The 17093-nt window shown below is 39.2% G+C and overlaps 1 protein-coding gene across 2 annotated transcripts in view; it reads left to right on the forward strand.

Moving 5' to 3' along the window:
• Positions 2416 to 17093, forward strand: part of PELI1 (pellino E3 ubiquitin protein ligase 1) — a 56452-nt gene continuing 41774 nt past the window's right edge. Inside the window, exon 1 of one of the 2 annotated variants that reach the window (XM_021087454.1) lies at positions 2416 to 2766. The gene's annotated coding sequence lies outside the window, so the exon portion shown is untranslated. The remainder of the gene's footprint in view (positions 2767 to 17093) is intronic. The other variant, XM_021087456.1, reaches the window with a different exon arrangement.

Here is a 17093-nt window from a genome sequence, read left to right on the forward strand (position 1 = left end):
CTAACTCAATGAATGGCATTACTAGCTTATAATCATACACACTGAACATCTTTGAGTCATCATCCTTCTGCTTCCTTGTAGGAGATATTGTGGTTCTCCCCAGTCTCCATTCTTTTTCTAGGTAATCACCTCAATTTTGGGGGGGATATTCACACATTTCCATCACAGCTTTGGATCTAGAGTCAGGGCATATGGTTTTATCCTAAGATAACTAGCCTCATGCCATCTCTTGGCCACCATAAATCAATCCTTAAGGCTTCTGGGAAAGGAATTTTCTCTCCTTTCTAAAAGAGTTTTCAAAAACAATTCCCTCTTTCTCTTCTCTTCTGGATCTAGATGGTGAAACTTACAGCCACAAGAATTGTTGGCAACTGTAAAGCCAATACATAAGGAGGAAAAGCAATGGAACAAGAAACATGTCCTTATTGACATCACTGAGCTGATGAATCATGCAGCCCTGTAGCCCATCTTTTCATTGGACTTTCTGTTTAGGCAGGTCAATGTTGGGTTTATTGGTTAAGCCAGTTAGAGTTGGGTTTTTTGCTGCTTACAACAGAAAGCATCTTAATTGATAACTTCACCCCCAAACAAAGGTTGTTTAATCACTAGGTTCTATTAATTCTATTCCTTAAATAGTGTGATTTCCCTCAGTTCTGTCTTCTGCCACTGCTGATTCAGGCCTTTTTTTTTTTTTTTTTAATGCATAAAATGCATTTCTAAAGTGCATATCTTATCAAAATTTCATGTGCTTCCAATCTTGGCATGGCTTTCTGTTGCTTGTAGAAAAGAGCCTATATTCCTTAGCATATGGTACAAGATTCTTCATGATCTGTCTCCTTTACCTTTCACTGTCTCCTCTTGCCACTCCCTTCAATTCCACCCTACAACCAGCAATGCTGAACTCTTTGCTGAACCAAATTCTAATGCCTCTAGCACTTTGCTCTTGCTGCCTTCCACCTCACCCCCAGCCCCCCCACCCTCTGCTCTCACTCACTTCTCTTTTCTTCCTCCACCAAAGCACACAAACACACTAACTCCTAGTCATCCTCAAGTTTAAGCGTTCTTTGAAGCATTTTCTGAAACTGCCTGAGCCTGGGGTAACTGTGTGTTGAAGCACCTGGTGTACTTTCCTATTAAGGTATTATCACACTGAGTCTATTTATTTACCTGGCTCCTCTTTTGCACAGTAAGCACTTAAACAGTGTTTCTTTTACATTCCTGTATCTCTCTTTCTGAGAACTAATAAAGTACCTGAGGCGTAGTATATTCAAGAATGTTTTCTAAATGAATAATTATGTGGTCTGCAAACATAAGGATCCTTGATCTTGAAACTCTCTATCTGAAAACCTCAACTTTTCCTGTTTCTGATTTCTAAACATTGATCTTTTTTCTTCCAGAGTATGGGGTTCTAGGTGGGCAGAGAAGAAAAACAAAAGAGCTTGGACAGGCTGTCTTAAGTCCTCTAGAGATCCAATAACATGTTTGCCTTTCACCACCCTCTTCGGCCACTATTTACACCTGGGTGCCCTGTATGGGTGTAGCCCTAGCTGACCAGCCCAACAGCATACTCAGACAGTGGTTCAGACTTCTCTTATTGCTAATTGAAAGTTGCCAATGTATATACAGTAAACAATTTTCAACTTTTCACTTATCTTTTGAACTTATACTTTATGAAATTCTTATTTCTTAAAAATTCTAGGCCTTAAAATTTAAACGTTTGATTACTTTGCACCGATCAAGTAAGATATAGCGATCTTGATCCTGAGCTCTACCTTTGCTGGCCTTAAAGAAGCCAGTTAGATGTGACTTGAGCGAAGAAATTAACTATGGGAATCTGACAATGGATTTGTTCCTAGCAGTTTTATAACTTAATTGTAAAGTTATTGGAAGCAACTACGTTTCTACAAGTCTTAGGTTAAAAAAATAAACGGAAAAAACCCTTGAATTTAAGGCAGGGAGGGCTCCCTTGAGGGAAGGGAAATGGTTGTGATTCGGCATTTATGGCATAAAATTAAGCAGCAGGGAAGACCAAAATATGAAGAAGTCAGATTTCACTGAGCACTTGTGAGTGGTGAGGTTAGGAAATTGGGGGTGGAGCGAAGTAAGAAGGACCAGCTAAAAGTAGGATCCTTAACAGCACCATAACACAAGGAGGGCCTTGTTCAGCCAGCAGCCGCGCTGAACACGTTCCCTTCCTCAGTATGTCTGTGACCATAGTAACAGTGGGGCCGACCCTCTCCCTCCCGAGCATGCGCAGTGCGGAGCGAGCAGGGACTCGTCCTCAACAATGTACCCCTTTTTCTTCAGTCAGAGAACTACAACTCCCAAGAGACCGCTCGGCGCCGCGGCACCGCCTCCCTCTATGGCCCTGCCCCGTCCCCTCCCTCCGGCCCCGCCTTCCAGCTAGTCCCCTCCCCTCCCTCTGAGTGTGTGTCAGTGACCCAGAGGCGGAGTGAGGCGGAGGGACCGTCGGGGGGCGCCGCCGCTGCCGCCTCCAGCAGCAGCACTAGCCGAGCCGCGCGTTCGGGTTTGCCTCGAGCCCTCCGGGAGCGCATCACAAAGCGGGCCCCGCGGCTCTCCCTCCGCCCGCGGCTCGTCAGCGCTCAGCTCCGCGGCCAACTTCCCCTCGCCGGGCTCGGCCGGCTGGCGCGGAAGGCGGCGGCGGAACGCCGGGCTGTCTGCTCGCGCTCCCCGCGCACGCACACTTCACCCCCTCGCCCCGGGTCTCGGGGCCGTGCTGGGATTCCGGCCACCAGCAATTGTCCGGTGAGTGTGGCCGCGGCACGCCGCGGGAGGGGTCGACACGGAGCGGGCGAGGGGTGCGGGCCAGGCGGGCGCGCAACTTCCTCGGCGGCTTCCCGGGGCGGACGGCCGGGTTTAGGCGGCCAGCTTTCCCCGCCCGCCTGCGCGCCCCCGCGCCGAAGCGGAGTTTGCGGCGCCCTCATCCCGCGCCTTCGCAGGAGGAAGCGCCTTTGTCAGGAGCCGGCCCGACGCGCCCTCCCCCTCCGCCCAGGAACGGGCGCGCGGCGGCCAAGTCCGAGCCCCGCGCCCCGCGCCGGGCCACCAGCTGAGGGAGGGGAGCTTCGCGGGGGCGGGGAACGAGGTAGAATTGAAAGAGAAACAAAGGGGGGCGGAGGGCTTTTCTTTTGTTTGTACGAATCTGATAACTTCTTTTTCCTTCTTTACATAACACAGACTTCCAAGTTAGTCATTTTGTTTATTGTCATGATTATTGTCATCATCACTGCTTGTCCCTCGCGTTTCCTTTCATCTGTGGATCTCAGAGCACTTAAAAACACCAATTAGTTACACCTCCGGGGCCCCTACGAAACAAAGTTAATGCCCCGGTTTCCGTAAGTGGGTAAACTGAGGTCCGGAAGAGCTCGCTAATTGATGGATACCCTTGATCTTCCACCACGCCTGGTGTCTGAGGACCTGAAAGCATTTATGAGTAAGAACTGGTTCTTCAGTGCCCTATGGAAAAGTTGAAGATACTCATTTTACTTACAGGTTAACCGAAGTCTAAAAGAAGTCTGGGTAATTGTTAGGTAGTTGAAACAATAACTCTTCTTACACGATGTTTTGAATCTTAAAACCTCAAAGGACTCTTGAAAAATGCTACGAATGGGGAGAAAGAATACTGTACACCATAAACTCATCTCACCCATCTGCTTTTATTTTTGTACCTGCGGGTAGGCAAGACAGCAATCATGGGGGTGGGAGGGCAGAGATTTTTTTTAATGTAGGTTTAACAGATTTAGTCACAACACACAAGGAACTGTGTCTTGGTTTTAATAGCACCAACAGCCTTCCCATCGTTTAGTCATCAAATTGAGTGAGCACCTTATCCATAAGGTACTGGTTGTACAAAGAACCAGAAGCTTTAAGTGTAAGAAAAGGTCATCTATTTGTTTTGGTTCAAAGGCTGTGTACTTCTCTTATTCTACAAAATGCTATTTTGTTTGCATAGCAGCTGATCTTTTGTTTCACAACTGGCTTTGTCTTTTTCTACTTGAATATGTATTTCTTTTGTAATTGAGGAGAACCGTAAGAGGTTTTTTGTTTGCTGTTTTTTTGTTTGTTTGTTTTGCTTTTTTTTTTTAGTTTGCCTAGTAGTGTGAATGTAAATTTTTGAGTTGTGGAGAAGGTTCAGTTTCTTAAGCTCTTCTGTTTCCGTTTATGACCTTTTCTTTATAACCAACAAAATGTTTTTTCAGGGTGATCAGATTTACAGCTCTCAAAACATTGTCTTTCTTGTACAAATAAAGCATATGCATTTTTATGTTTTTTATTCACACTAACATCCTCTTCTAGAAGAAAATACTTAATGCTGAGAACAAGTTTGTTTATTTTGATAATTGATCCAGACTGGAAGGTACCAAAATTTTAAATCAAGCATCATCACTACTAGTTAGTTATTTCCTGAGGTGACTAATTGTCAGAATTGGAGTAACAGTACTTTCTCTTATCCTAAATTCTCCTGAATTTAATTTCGTATTTTATAGTTGCCCCCAGATTTTAGACTCTGGTGGTTCCATCAGTAAAGGGAAAGATGTTTATTTTGATAACCTGTCCTCTAACCTGACCTCTTTCTATAGTATGTTGAAAGTCCTCTTTCTATAGTATGTTGAAAGAAATCTTAAGTTTAAAACAAGCAGTTGAAAAATAGTTAAGGGTATGTATGGAAAGATGCATGTAGTGAAGTGGTTATAATGCTTCATCTAATAAATTTAAGACTTTTAAAGAGAAAACTTGTTACCTAGGTTTTTATTAGTGTTATGGAAGTGCTGTAATGTAATAATAGTAGTTATTGACTTGAAAAAAAAATGAGCTGGGAATTGTGCTTTAGTGGTAGATTTGAGGGGAAAGGGGCAAAAGTCTGTGCTCTCCTTAAAATTTTCATTTAAGTCACCTTACAGTTGGTTATGTTGAACTTTTCCTGTAGCATTTACAAGCCAGATTTACCAGACATTTGTATTTTAAGGAAGCTACTAACACAATGTCTTTATTCAGTCACTGGAGTCCAAAGGCGGAAGTTAGTGTGGACTGTCAGAGGCTAGAATTGCAGGTTTCCTGGTTTCTTAGGGACCCTTAAAGGAAATGACTGAAAAGTACAGGGCAGGAAACTGAGTCTAGTGCTGTTGAATGTTCTTGAGCCAAGTTTCAAGTGGAGGTCCTAAGTCTGTTTCCATCTGACTTTGTTTCAGCTTCCTTGCAGGTTGTCAAAATGTTTCTTGTATGTGAAGCACTCTGTCAATTCAGAATATGCCTTATTGCGGTTGTCCAGTAGGTCAGAATAAGAACTATAGTAGTCCTGCTTTGTGAACAATTGTTTTCAGACAGTTATCAGCATGTGTAGCTGATAAAGATTTTAAGTTGTAGGATTTTAAATGTAGGAAACTATTTTTCCAACATTCTCACATAAATACATCTTATCATGGCACATCAGTTCTCATTTTTATTAAATCGGAAATGCTTATGTGGATTACTTTATTACATCTGTTTTAACTGTGTGTATGGAAATATAATGACAAGTGCATGATGGCACTGAGAGATGGTTCTAGGAGTTTCTTTGGAAAAATCATGTTATTCCATAAGGTTATATCAGTGTCTTTTAAGTGAGGAGAATAAAACAAATGTAAAAGCCAGTAGAAAGAAGGGAGAAAACCAGTAAACTGAAAGGAACCTGAGGAAGATGCTTTTAAAGAGTACAATACTACAGATTCCTGGCAACATTATATAAGGGACACAATTCTAGCTAAAGTCTATAAACAGTGAATTCCACTTAGCACTTTCTGTTTATAGATCTCCAGCCATCTTTTCCAGATTCCCTCTAAATATATCACACAGGAAAAGTAAATAGAAATCATTCTTTCAAGGGATTTGGATTGTTGGAGCATTTTTTTTTTAAACACATGTGGTAGTTTAATATTTGTCTTAGTTTTAAGTTTGACCTCTGCCAAGAACATTTTCCCCACACTAATGTGTGGGAACCTCAAAACAAGAAATATTGGACACTGAAAGAACGAGATATAATTTCAAATTGGACTACTAGTTCTTATGTTCTTTTGAAAGATCACTTCTAATAATTATTCTTTCCAAAGGTTGAACATAATTGCCCTTAGTAGGTCCTACACTAATTTGATTGTTTTTGCCCAATGGATTTGCATATAATAAAGAGAAAGCACAAGATTTCCTAAATGAATGTCAGGGAATTTCTGATTTTTTTTTTCTTTTTAAATAAAAGTTATTGAAACATGAACATCTGATTGGAGCCCTTCAATTAGTATAGCATCCTTCTGAAATAAACTTAGAGGAAAAGAACTTCATCTGGTAATTTAAGAGAACTGAATTGTAAATAAGCTCAAGAAGACCTGATTATTTTTTCAGCATGTTGCACATGATGTTTTGGAATTTTTTTCACCACAATAAACTCATTTCAGAGAAATAGAGTTCTACTTAGTACTACTTGTACCACTCCATATTACTTTTTTACACTTCAATATACCATTTACAGGAAAAAAAAAATAATGTTGCTAGTGCCTGTAAATGGGAAAATCTTGACATTTGTCATTTCCCAGTTAATCTTGACCATCATGTAGGTTGGAATAAAAGGTTTTTAAATTAAGTACACATGTAATTTACTTCCTTTTCAAAGAATTTGTTGCTGAATTTTTATAATGAACTTCTTGGGATGTTGCTAGTTCTGAAAATATTCAGTACCCCCAGTTTCCCACTATTTTCTGCATTTTCTATTTTTTTGGCTACAATTTGCTTGGTCTCCTAAATTGTCTAAAATAAGCTAGAAAAGACTTACACCTACTTGACAAGAAATAGTAACTTAGTATGCTAAACTTAAAATTTCAACATACAAGGTACATTGAATCTATTTTGGCGATGGAAGTATACTTGCTTTGAAAGGGGCTAAAGCAAGGATATAGCCAATAAATTTCGTCTTGGGGACCAAATCAGATTGATTGCCCGGTAGTGACTGCCTGGAGTGTTTACGTTTGGAAAACTGGGAGTCCTGGTTGAGACTCAACAGGAAAGAGTACTGTGATTAGCAGTTTCTGCTGTTAGGTGGGCAGTGGGTTTTTGGCATGAATGCCAGAAACTCAGTATTTATTGGATGCCTTTATGTGTCAGGTACTGGTCTAGATGCTGATATCACACACATTAGAATCTCTGCCTTTATGGTAGCTACATGCTAATAACAGAGACAATAAAATGAAGTAAAATGTTTTGTGTTTTAATGATAAATGACCTGATTTCTTTAAGAAATAAATAGCCAGTTGTAAGAGAGGGAGAGAGAATATAAGATTAAAAGCAACTAAAGGGGCATAGCCATCAAATACATTATTTGGACCTTAGATCCTATTTTGAGCAAACTAACTGTAAAAAGACATTGATGAAAAATTGGGGAAATTTGGGAATTCCCATTGTGGCTCAGTGGTAATGAACTCAACTAGTATCCATGAAGATGCATTTTGATCCCTGGCCTTGCTCAGTGAGTTAAGGATCCAGCATTGCCATGAGCTGTGGTACAGGTTGCAGACTCGGCTCAGATCTGGCATTGCTGTGGCTGTGGTGTAGGCCAGCAGCTACACCTCCAATTCAACCCCTAGCCTGGGAACTTCCATATGCTTCCGTGCGGCCCTAAAAAGACACCCCTCCCCCCAAAATGGGGAAATTTACACATTGACAGGATATTTAATGAAAAGGAATTGTTAATTTTTTAGGGCGTGATAATGTATTACGGTTTTTAAAGGAGAGTCCCTACCTTTGGAAATATAATGTATTTATGAATTAAAATATATCTGATTTTTACTATTTTAAGTGTGGAGGGGAGAGAAGCATAGATGAAACAGTATTGGCCATATATTGAAAATTGTTGAAACTAGATAATGGATACATGAAATTTCTTATATTCTCTCTACTTTTGTGTTTGAGAATTTCCATAATTAACAGTTTTACATACACACACAAATGAAGCAGAGAAGGAGAAGAGGGAATATGTGGGTTTTGAGTATGGGATGGCAGGAGGATGCAGAAAAGACCTTACCAAGAAAGTGTACATGTTTTAAGACCTGAAGGAGGTGAGGGACTGAGCCTTACAGGTAATCTTCAGGGCAGGACATTACAGGCGGAGGGAACAAGTGGCCCTGAGATTGGAGCATGATTGGAACGCAGGAAACTAAGAAAACCAGTGCATCTGGGTTAGAGTGAGAGAGACTAGTAGGGGATAGTCAGATAAAGGGAGGGTAGAGGAGACCTGATTATACAGGACCTGGTTGTCCATCCTTCTTTTAAAGTAAGGATGTTTACTTTGTACACTTCCCTGAAATAAATAAGTCATCCTGGAAGCTCTACACTTATTGCAGCAATATTAACATTACTCAAAATATTTTTGAAACTTTTCTTTTTAAATTGCCTTCTAAGCCAGTTTAAGAGCCGTGCATGAAAATGGCTCATTGCTTTCTATTTACTCCTTGACTTTAAGAAAAAAAGGGGGGTATTAGCCACATGGTATGTCCTTTTATTAATCAGATAGGACTCAAAGAATTTTGATAAATAAAATAGGAAGTAACTTCAGGCTATTTGTAAATATCACATCTGCTCTGAGAAGGCCATTACTCTCTTTCTAAAATCAGATCCACCCATAGACTAAAAAAGAGTTTTAATAATGTTCTGGACAATTGTAGCATCATTTAGAATAAGGATATAATCTGTGAGAGTGACTCATATGAAAGAGACTGTACTCACTGGGATATTTAAATTGGTGCATTAAAACACACATTCATACCAGACCATGCGTATTTCTTGATACTTAAATATTCAAAGCAGTCATTGCTGATAAGTTTCGTTTGTATCATCTGTTCAAGACTGAATGTATGGTATTTATAATGTAATGAAATTGTATAACTTTCTTGTTGCTATGGCATACACTTGGGAACTGAAAGACTAGCACACATTTAGTGTTAGGAATCTGAATTTCAAATCTTCTTGTATTCACGCCTCATTTCTCAGTAGTTGTTTCAAGAACATGCTGATTTCCCATAAATAACTCTTTTTAAATCTTTATTAAACTGATAGAAAAATCAGACCTCATCCTCCAAATATTGGAAAGTCCCCCCAGAAAAAATCCTCCATAAATAAGAATTTTTTTTTAATCTTCTACTTATAGGATGATATACATGTAGAAGTTACTAGTTTTAAATGATTTTATACTAGTTCATTTTTTGTAAGAATAAGTTTTCCAACCTGGGAAACTAAACTTATTTCAATGATTTTTACTTTACTGATAACGTTGAATAAAGAAAACATACTTTTTCTAGTTAATTATACATAATGGAAGGGCATAATATTTAACCAATAATATGCAGAATTTAATGGGATTAGGTAGAATTTGTGAAATTTTATTATGTAATACACTTTAGGAGTGACCACTAAGCATATGAGTATATAACTGTAAAAGGAATACTTTAACAAAGCTTCCTATTTTAAGCATTATTCAGAAAAGTGTTAGGAATCTAGTTCTTTAATTTACTCAGAGTTTTTGTCCCTTTGGTGGATGGATGGTTGGGTAGATAGATAGATAGATGGATATAGCCAACCAGCCAGCCCCTTTCTTCATACACTGCAAATGAAGGATTGGTATATGAAGGATTGAGGATTGAGCTGCTAGGCTGGATTGTTTAATGTGTCTTAAACACTAACCTATTAGCATGGAACACAGAGCCCATGTTTAATTTCTGGGCTTTCCACTAGCTCTGAAAGTCTTTAACAAGCTATCTTTGATTCCACTGTAAAATAAAAGTGGTAGTTTTTCAGAAAGGGCTTTGAAATTCTGAGCTGGTGACTACACTGATGTGTGGCTCATTTTAGAAATAGCTTTCAATCTTTTGATTTGGTGGTAAGATTATCAACCTGACTATTTTTGTGGAATAAATAACTTATGATGGTGGAGGAAGAGAAAAAGGGAGAGGAGAAGGAGCAAGAAAAGGAAGGAGAGAAAAAAATTGGCTTCCACAAAATTGTAAACATGGCCATGGATAAATATTTCTTGTAACTTGGATCTACTTAAGTGTCTATGACTTTTAACGAGCTAAGACTCAAACTTATAAATGAAGTAGAGAATAGTAATGATAATGCAGTTCCCATTTCAATAAAAAAGTTTGCTCTGCAAAAGGGACATCTTATATTTCATGTTGATTTAAACATTATGACCATAATAGAGCCTTTACTTTGTTTTGGAACTAATGATGATGATGAACAACAGTTAAGAATTATTTGGAAGTTCGGTCTATTAATAACATAACTCTGTAGATGTTTGCAGCATCAGGTTCCAGGTTATTGCTTTCATCTTATGCATTGTGAATACTCATATTCCACATCCTTACTTCTCTTCTCTCTCTTACTCTCATCTATCACTCTGCCGCTGGCTCTGTTTATATCTTCCTTTAGTAGTGCCCATTGCTCTTCCACAGTGTTTTCTGCATTTGTCTGCCTTTTTTTTATATTTATAAAGTGGGCTTGGAATGAATTAAAGGCCTAAAAGAACTGTCATGTAGATGCCAAATATAATATTTTTCCTATTTGTGGTTTACCTATTTGGCTTCTTTTTATCTTTTCTTGTCCTTTTTATAGTGTGTGTTCTGGTGGAGAGAGATTCCATCAGCTAGACACTAGAGATAACTGACCTATAGGATAAAATATTTTTTGAAGGAAATAGTAATAAACTCATTGATTTGAAAGCCTCAAAAGTTAATCCTCCTTCTATCCAATACCTGTACCTAAGCTAGCCTAGTGGAATTTCAGAAACTATTTTCAGCTCTTGGTGTATATTGTTGTCTTCTCTGAAAATGTCAAACGATCAGGGACTTCATCATCACTGTAGTAATAGTTGATCATAAATGGCCTTGGGGAAGAACTGTGTCTAGACTTCTCTGGAGCTGCTTTTTGACAGGCAAGAGGAAAGGCTAAAAAAGATCAGTGAAGTGGTGAAGTCATTTATAACTTTCCTTCTTTCCATGGAATTAATTATGAGGTTACTGGCCCTGATTTTTTGCTGGTCATGGTGTTCAACATATCAGTTGGCTTAATCATCACCATTGAGTTTAATTTTATTTTTTACCAATAAATGAAAACAATTGGAGGTGTGTGGTTCTTCAAAACCTTAGGGTTGTGCTCCTGGTTCTTGGCAGATATTATCCACAGTACTTCATGTTCCTCTGGGTTTACGCCAGATCTCATGAACTGCATGTGCTAGAAACAGTAGAAGCTGATTTTCTTTAATTCTAGACTACAGTTAACATAATGGAATTTTCTTCAAATTGTCTCTCACTACCATACTTTAAATTTACCAAAGGACCAAAACATCTAAATTACAAAACTAGTTAAGTTTATTATTCATGAGAAAATGTGTGAAATGTGTGTCTGTTATAAAGTACTGGCTGCTTCTAATTAGAAAGCACAGTCTTATAGACAGACTTTATGTATATGAAAGCTTTTTAAATTTACTTATTGCTTTACTGTAATTTCCATTTAAAATGGATGATTTAGTCTCTGAATTAGTCCTATCAGTTCACTGAAAGAGCTGTGAATTTTGAGGTAGACTCTTAAAACTGTTCACCATACAGCGGATCTGTGACTTCAGTGATGCCAGACTTTTAAAAAAAATTTATTACTGACACTAACTTAACAAGAAAATCCCATTTTGCAGAAGCTTCTTGATGGTGTCTTTTTAAGAAAGGGCACACCAGCTTTATCTGCATATAGTTCAGTCCTTTAAGAGGTCTTTTAGGGCTCTAGCCAGAATTTGCTTCCTGGAGCTGTCTTTAAAATCACTTCCAAAAAGGATTTGCTGGGTTTCAAAATTGAGTAGGCTATTAATGATTCAGTATGCCCCCTCATTCTCCTCCTACTTCTTGAATTGAAAGCTCCTTCATAGCATCTCTGTGCCCTGAGTCATCATGGCTAAACTCTAAAGAAGAATTATCGCATGGAAAAATTCACCATGCAGTATAATTGTCAGAAAACAATCAGAGTCAGAGATCATTCACATTGATCACAGTGATACAACTTAGAGGTTGTGGGCTTCGTTTAAATCTTTGAATGTATTTACAGTAAGTCTTTTTATTCTAGGACTTGTAAATTCTGAGGACTTGTTTATTCCCAGTTAAATTTTAATTGATTTTAAAATTGTTATTTATTACACGAGAAGGATTTTAAATTATTATTGAATGGATATATCATAAAGGAAAAGCAGGATAAAAACCACTATACGAAAAGTCAGGAGACGTAGAAATCTTGTCCATTTGTTTAGGATGTAGCTCATATATTTCACTTAACCTCTCCAAACCTTAGTTTCCTTTTCTTTACAAGGAAGGTTAGCAACTCTATGAGAGCCCTCTTTGGAACCAACCCATGGCAGGTTAAGCTGTCTAAAGCTGGTTTGGGGTTAGCGCTGTCAGCACCGGTATGGTTGGCATTCTAGACGCAGTCTTTCATCTCAACCTTACAAGGTCTCTTCCAGCTCCAAGTTTCCATGACTTTGAATGATTTACCTGTGGGAAGTTTCTCTTTTCTTTTTGAGTCTTTACTGTCTTTTCACATGACTGTTCAGGGTTGAAACTTACTTTATAAACTTAAGAATTCTTTATAGTCCGGGAATGCATGTTTTTATTTCACGTAGTACAACAGACTGAATGTTTATGTCCCTCAAAATTCATGTGTTGAAACCTCATCCCTAATGTGGCATTTAGAGGTAGAGTTTGGGGGAGTAATTAGGTCATGAGGACAGAGCCCTCTTGAATGAAATCAGTGACCTTATAAAGGACCTCAGAGAGATCTTTCACTCCTTCTGTCATGTGAGGGCGCAGCAAAAAGGCTTCTATGAATCAGGAGGTGAGCCCTCGTCTGACACCACATCTTCCAATGCCTTGATCTTGGACTTCCCAGTCTCTGGAACTGTGAGAAATAAGTCTCTGTTGTTGATAAGCCATCCAGTCTGTGGTATTCTGTTAGAGCAGCTCGGATGGACTAGGATGTGTTGTGATGTTAAGAACAGGTGATGGGAGAAAATTCATGGGGGCACTTAAAATTCCAAATGGAGGGAAAACAAGTCAGAATGGTTGGTGATAACTTGATTAACTCATTTCAACTCCTAAATGTTTCTCTGGTAAAAACCTGAGGTTCAGAGTGATGTCGTTTCTGTTTGAAGGACACAGAATGAAGCAGAACAAATACTAAACTGAGAGATAACAGGCCTGAGTTCTAGCTCTGTGAATTGGTTTTTAACCTAGTTAGTGTCTTCATCTGTGTAGCGGTAACAGACCACTGCTTCTCAGATGTTAATGCTTGGGAATTATCTGGGGGTAATGTTAAGATGATTATTCTGATTCAGAAAGTCTGGATGGGCCTTGAGATTTTTGCATTTTTAACAAGCTCCCAGGTGTGCCACTGCTGTATGCCATGGCCCATACTTTGCTTTATAAAAGTCTTGTGTTGGTATGGGGCTCCTTCTGGCTGGGTCCTTAACATCTTAATGCCATGTCTTTCTCTCTAGCTGTTTCACATCAAGTTTCATTAAGCTTGTTCTTTCTGAAGCTTCTTCCTAGCTTCATTCCATTTTTTTCTCAGTCTGACCACTTCTTTACTTTTGCTGTTTTTCCTTTTCCAGAACTAACTACATAGGTGGTCATTCAAGTTAAGAGTCTTGGATGTGAAGAAAACTGGATTCAATTCCCTCCCCTGCTAATTAGCAGCCTTACTGCCTCAGGCAGTTGACTCAGTTTACTTAACCTTTGGAAGCTTTGACTACCTTTCAAGTAGGGTTGTTGAAAGGAATAGAAATACTATATAAAGCCCTCAGCACTGTGTGGAGCATAAAGTAGATACTCAAAATTTGGAAGCTATTTTTATTACTCTTATCAGCATCCTGATTTGGTTTTGTAGAGGAGAAAAGGGAGAGGGCAGTATTGTTCCCTGGCCAGGGCCTTCCTTGCTGTGTGGCACATTTAAATTTTCAGCTGCCTACCAGACATATTAATCCAAATTCTTCGAATTTACTACAGTTAAAAAGATCCCTTTCTTCTTTCCATATGTGTTCCTCCTCCTTCAATCCTGATGGAAGTTAATGTTTCACTCTCTACCTGCCGAGGCCAAGAACCTGTCAGTTCCACCCAGCTCCTCAAGTACTACTTTTCCTCTATCCTCACTTCTACCCTTAGGTCAGCTCCTCATCCACTTTCACCTGGATTGCTTTTATCTGATCTTGCTGTTTCCAGTCTCCTCATGCTCCTCACATCCTCCTCCTCCAACATATCCTCCATACTGCTTTCAAAGTTATTTTCCTAAAAATCCTTTTTCTAAAATCATTGTTTCTTGAATGCCTACTAGATGGAAGGCACTGCAAGCATTGAGTATATGGTGAGAGAACAGAATGGGACACTTAATTCCTAATGAAAATCACAGCCTAGGGAGAGAGACAGATACTAAAAACAAATGTACGAGTAAACACAAAAACAACAGTGCTGTGAGAGACACTAATGGGGGCACTTGTATAATATTAGGTGGTCAGAGAAAGCTTTCTGAGGAATCAGCTCTTAAGCTGCTGTCTCAAGAGTGAGAAGGCAGACTGTATTGTTCCAGTGGGGGCAGAGACCCTGAGGTGGGTCACTTAGAAGTGAAGTGATAGGTCATGGGGATGAACAGGATCCAGAGGGTGAGAGAGAAGGCATTAAGGACTTCCAGGTTTCTAATTGAGCAATTACTGGGCTCATAGTGGTGCCGCTTAATGAAGGTAAAAGATTAGGAATAGGACAGGCTGGAGAAAGGGAAAGATCATGCATTTCTTTTGTTAGAGAACCTGAAAAAAACATAGATATATCAGTTCTCTCTTGGTTTATAAAATGCTTAAATAGTTGATCCTAACTACCTCTCTAGCTTCTCCCTGAGCTTCCCTTCATTACTGTTTAAGCCATGATGAAATCCTTTTGAACCTTTGTATATGTTTTTCTTTTTACCTGGAATAAATGTCTCTGGCTGGGGCCTTTTCATCCTTCAGAGCCCATCTTTGGAAATTATTCTTCCATAGAATGTTCTCCCATTTCTCCATGTTTAGGTCGTGGCCTTTTTGCTGTCATTTGGTTAACATTTGGTTAAAATGTCTGTTACAGGGAGTTCCTGTTGTGGCTCAGCAGTTAAAGAACCCTGCATAGTGTCCATGAGAATGTAGGTTTGATCCTTGGCCTCACTTAGTGGGTTAAGGATCTGGCATTGCTGCAAGATGCGGCGTAGGTCACAGATGCGGCTTGCATCCTATGACAGCATTTCTGTGGCTGTGGTGTAGGCCTGAAGCTGTGGCTCTGATTCACCCCCTAGCCAGGGAATCTCCATATACCACAGGTGCAGCCATACAAAGAAAAAAAAAAATGATATAGCACTTATATTAGAATTTCTCTTTTTAACATTGGGGCACATTTCACTAAACCATGAGCTGTGTGGGTACAGAGATCTAAAAGATTATTGCTTTTGTGTTCTCCAGGTCTAGCATATAGGGTACCTAGGAGCTGCCCAGAAAGGGTATAAGCAGGTGTTCTTACTTAAGCAGTTTGACCCTACTCAGTGACCCAGGATCAGTGTTCTTTGCTTCCATGTGGCCCCGACACTACTTTTACTAAAGTACATTGACATTAAATTGTTTTATATAAGTTTCTTTTTTTTTTTTTTTTTTTGGCCGCTCCTGCGGCGTATGGAAGTTCCCAGGCCAGGGATTTGACATCTGAGCCGCAGCTGCTACCCATGCCACAGCTGCAGCAATGCCAGATCTTTAAGCCACTGCACCAGGCTGGGGATCGAACCTATACCGCTATAGAAACAACGCTGGATCCTCAACCTGCTGCACCACAGTGGGAACTCCCAATACATAAGTTTTTTGAGGGCAAGGTTTTTCTTGTCTCCCTAGTACCTAATGTGGTATTTATAATCAGGAAAATTCCATTAGACCAGACTCATTGTGGAATATCTAACCAGTAGCACCCTCAGTGGATGGGCATTATGGAGCCTAGAGGTTAGGAAAAAGGGAGATCAATGTAATTAACAACATACCTCAAATGCTTGCTATTCTTGATAAAAAGATATAAGTATGCTCTAAATAAAATAAAATCCCACCATTCCTTTGAAATAGCCATGGAGATCACTTGTTATCTCCATGTCATTAAATCCAGTGGCACTTTTCCAGTATTCATCTTACCTGACCTCTCTCAGCAGCATTTGACATTGCTGACTACCTCCTACTTTTTGAAAAATTCTTCTTCACTTCCAGGACACCATATACCAACCAGCATCTTGATCCTGTGCTTTATCACCCTCAGAGCTGCAGCTATCCTTTCAGAATCCTAAATTTTTGACTTCCTCAAGCCCTAGTCTTAAGTTTTCTTACTCTGTACTCTTTTCCTAGGTGATTTCCCCTGTATGTTGAATATTTCTAGGTTTATATTTCCATTCCAAGCTCCAGGGTTGTTTGTGTAGTTGTTTCTTACTCTTCCCGTGGATGTCTCAAAGGTAACTCAAATTCTCATGGACAAAGTCAAACTAATGGGAACCTTAGGGTACCACCAGACTGTAGAAGTTTTTGAAGAGTGATTTATTACCCTTCATAAGAATTAATTTCCAGCATTTTAACCCCCAGAATTCTCTTTAGCAGGAAATAGTTGGTATACTAAAGTAATTATTTTTAAATAATTGACACTATAAATGTTCAAGTAAATAGAAATTGACTGTCAGAAGTACTGTAACAGTAAACTTTTATTGAGCTACTACTTTGTATTAGGTACTTTGTTTTCATTTTCTTAACAGCTCTTTGAGGTAGGTAATATTATATTGTTGAAAAATAATAGATTATAATGTTTATAAGCATAGACTTCTCAGATTCCCATGCCAGCTACCAGCCCTACCCACTTATTAGCTGTATGACCTCAGGTAACTTACTGATCTAGTCTCAGTTTCTTCATCTGTAAAACGGAGATGATACTATTATTTATCTCCTGAGAACATTAACATCTCCTATGAAGAAGTTAAAAAATTAATAT

The sequence above is a fragment of the Sus scrofa genome, chromosome 3, assembly GCF_000003025.6.
Source record: "Sus scrofa isolate TJ Tabasco breed Duroc chromosome 3, Sscrofa11.1, whole genome shotgun sequence".
NCBI lineage: Eukaryota > Metazoa > Chordata > Mammalia > Artiodactyla > Suidae > Sus > Sus scrofa.